A 3,305-nucleotide genomic window follows, 5' to 3' on the forward strand; every position below is an offset into this window, starting at 1 on the left:
GGGAACTTATCTCTCTGGGATACAATCCCAAATAACCTCTTCTATAAGTTACCCTGATGGTGACATGTTACCACGGCAATAGAAAGGCAACTTAGACAAAGGGAAATAAAGTGGGGATCTCTGTACTTTCCAGGTGAGGAATGGACTGATAGACTCAAGAGCTGCTAGGATTCCAGAGAGAGAAAGGGGACTTGAGGGTGGCCTGGTGTCCAATGGGACCTTTGTGGTCTACAAGACAGGGTACCAAGCTATAGAGTTCTTACCCAAAACCTCAGTCCCTAATTAAATTTGCCTGGCAGGATCTCAGACTTGCTGATAGATTTCTCTTTGATTTCTTCTATTATCTCTTCTTTGGGAATGAGAGTGCCTGTAAATGCCATCTTCTGCCCCTATGCCATAGCGCACTGGCATCATGGTCCAAGGTAGATCCTGCCAGGATCTGTTCTGGGTGGTTTAGATGGGGGGTTCAGGAGCTAATGGTTCTCTGTACAGATGTGTACTCACTAGTACTGACCTCAGATGTTGGGGTGGGCAGGTGTGATGGTCAAACTTGCTTGTCAATTTAATGGGATTAAAAATCAGCTAAGAAAGGGCCCGACGGCTGCAGGTCAGGTAAGCAGTCACTGCTATGTCCGCTGGCGTGGAGGAAACAGGTACTGGGTAGCTGGCAGGCCCTAAAGCCTGGGGGTCAACCTGAGGGAGGCCACAGCTGTTGACACGGGTGCCCCAGGCTTCTATGTGGACCCAACTAGAGTCCCCTGGTCCAGGAAGATCCTGGTGATCTCCACTATTCAGGGTTTTGTTCTGCTGAGCTGTGTTTCTCAAAATAGAGATGGTGCTCCCATCCGACCTCTCAGACTTTCTGAGTCAGACTCTGCTGTGTCTGACACAGCAGACATCCTTGACGGTTGGAAGGCTTGATGCAGATGGCTGTGTAGGAGCCCTGCCTTCACACAACAGAGGCCTCAGTGGGCACATCTGAGAAGTGCCATCACAGGGGCTGGCCTTGGCTGCCGTCCCCAGCTGGTAGCCGATAAGGTCTGGGACTGTGATTATTTCAAATTTCTGAATGCTTTAAGGCAAAATTTTGGTGTCGGAGAGAATGATGGCAGGCCACGAAGCAGAAGTGCTAGACATCTATGTATGGCCTGACCTGGGCGGCTGCTTTTACACAGCCCAGCAAGAGTCTTTGTGCTGCTTTAAAGCCTCTATGCGGGCATCTATGTTTAGTGGTCATTTCCCTCTATAAACAGATAAATCCGGCGCATGTATTATTGACCATGATAAACATCCATTCAAATACATTGGGACTACCTCCATGGGGTGGTTCATAATCTCCCCTGCCCCACGAGCAGACTCAAGCCACCCTGCAGGAAAAGACTGACTACTTTGGCATCTCTTACCCATAAAGCCTGTCTGACTACTTGGCCAGTGAGATGGAGACATATTCTTTAAGGCTTCAACAGACATCTGTGATTCCTACGGCTTAGTTTGCAATAAACCAACAGTTTGGGTTCTTCACTATTCTAACACATCTGGTGCAAGCTGTGAGAATAGAAATATTGGTGTCTATGCCACAGAAACTGGTGGGACAGATGCCACCAATAAGCAGCTGGGAGGAAGAACTCATAGTAAAAGCATTTTCAAAAGAGAGGCAGAGAATACTGTTCAGTACAGTTGGAGCTATTACTCATGAGCCAAGTTGAAGAAAATGGTGGATGCCTTAGATGTTTGGGGAGTCAAGGTGTAAGCTACTGGCGTGTGCCTCTTCTAGACTTCAGATGAGCGGCATTTTTATGGAAGCCTGTGTCATATGGCCCCGATTTGAAAGAGATGGCTGATAGCCCTTGGTGAAGAAGATGAAGATGTGAACTTTAAGACTGGTCTTAAGCCAGCTAGATTTTTGGGCCCTTCCACAAGTACCCAAATTAAACTCAAGAACTCTGCTTCAGTAAGGGTGTCACCTGCCAGTGCTGCCCAGACCTCCTCTCAGGCTACGGTGGTACACTGCTCTCAAAGAGGCAGCTGTGGAAAGGCAGCGAGTGCTCTATGGCCACAGGGGCATCTGGACATGCTCCTGCTTCCTCTGATGCCCAGAGCACTGAAAACCAAGCCACACAGCCACCTCCCACCAAGGTGCTCCTCTCTGAAAGGAAGTCTCTCACAGAGTGATCAAGCTGAAGAGAACTCCACTGTGTGTGGGGCCTTCCCTGCCCACCACTCAGCAGGGAGCCAGGTTGTCCCACCCTCAGTAGCCCTCGCCAGAAGCTTCTAGCACTTTGGGTGTGCAGAATGAGAACAGGAAAGACGCCGGGCGGTGGTGGCGCACGCCTTTAATCCCAGCACTTGGGAGGTAGAGGCAGGCAGATTTCTGAGTTCGAGGCCAGCCTGGTCTACCGAGTGAGTTCCAGGACAGCCAAGGCTATACAGAGAAACCCTGTCTTGAAAAACCAAAAAAAAAAAAAAAAAAAAAAAAAAAAAAAAAAGAGAACAGGAAAGACCAGTCTGATGGATAACGTAGGCTTAAAACAGCCTGTTTGTCCCAAAGCTTACAGCTGATTCCAACACTGTTACTCCACCATGGGAGTAGAGGAGGGAGACTTTAAGGTTAGGGTAATTAATTACTTTGCACTTTCCTAAGGTTGTCTATGAGTGATTTGATTTCTAGTTTTTATTTTTAAACTTTAAATGGCTAATTGATATCGAGGCAACCAAGCAGTAAGAAGTCTCCCCTTCTTGCAGCAGCATTAGAGTCTCTTAGTAATGTTACTCCTGCAGGGGAAGAGGTGAGGACTGGGCATAGGTTCCTGTCAGAGGAGAGGGGTTCCTGTGCTGGCCACACTGTGTGGTGGTCAGGAGAGGCCTCAGGAGGGAGTGTAATCCACAAGCCGCTCATGGTTGCTTATTCTCCAAAGACAATGTGAAAAGAAATGACAGGGAAAAGAGAATATAATCAAAGATCAGACATTGACTCTCACTTGATCGGGCCAGTTTCTTTTCTAGATTGTCTCCTATCCTTGTTCAGTTAGCGGCTGTGTCTTCGTTACTACAAGGGAGTGCATGCGGTCAGAGCTGTAGAATGGTTTTTGGAATAGTTAAAATGTGGTGTTTTATTTTGGTAAGCTTTTAAAAGTACTTCGAAAAAGAGAAGTTAAACGAGTTTAGTTAGTTTGTTCTGGAAGTGACCACCGATGGGTCCTTCTTATTACACACTACGCTCTATGCCCATTCAGTTTCCATATAACCTGAATTTGGTATTTTTAAGCAAAATATTTTGATTGGTAATTGGATGGTACATTCTATTT

The 3,305-nt window shown here is 47.0% G+C and overlaps 1 pseudogene; it reads left to right on the top strand.

The window, feature by feature from the left end:
* Positions 1-1,105: 1,105 nt before the first annotated feature.
* Positions 1,106-2,357, top strand: LOC117720869 (BTB/POZ domain-containing protein KCTD18-like; annotated as a pseudogene).
* Positions 2,358-3,305: the final 948 nt, after the last annotated feature.

The sequence above is a fragment of the Arvicanthis niloticus genome, chromosome 1, assembly GCF_011762505.2.
Source record: "Arvicanthis niloticus isolate mArvNil1 chromosome 1, mArvNil1.pat.X, whole genome shotgun sequence".
Classification (NCBI taxonomy): Eukaryota; Metazoa; Chordata; class Mammalia; order Rodentia; family Muridae; genus Arvicanthis; species Arvicanthis niloticus.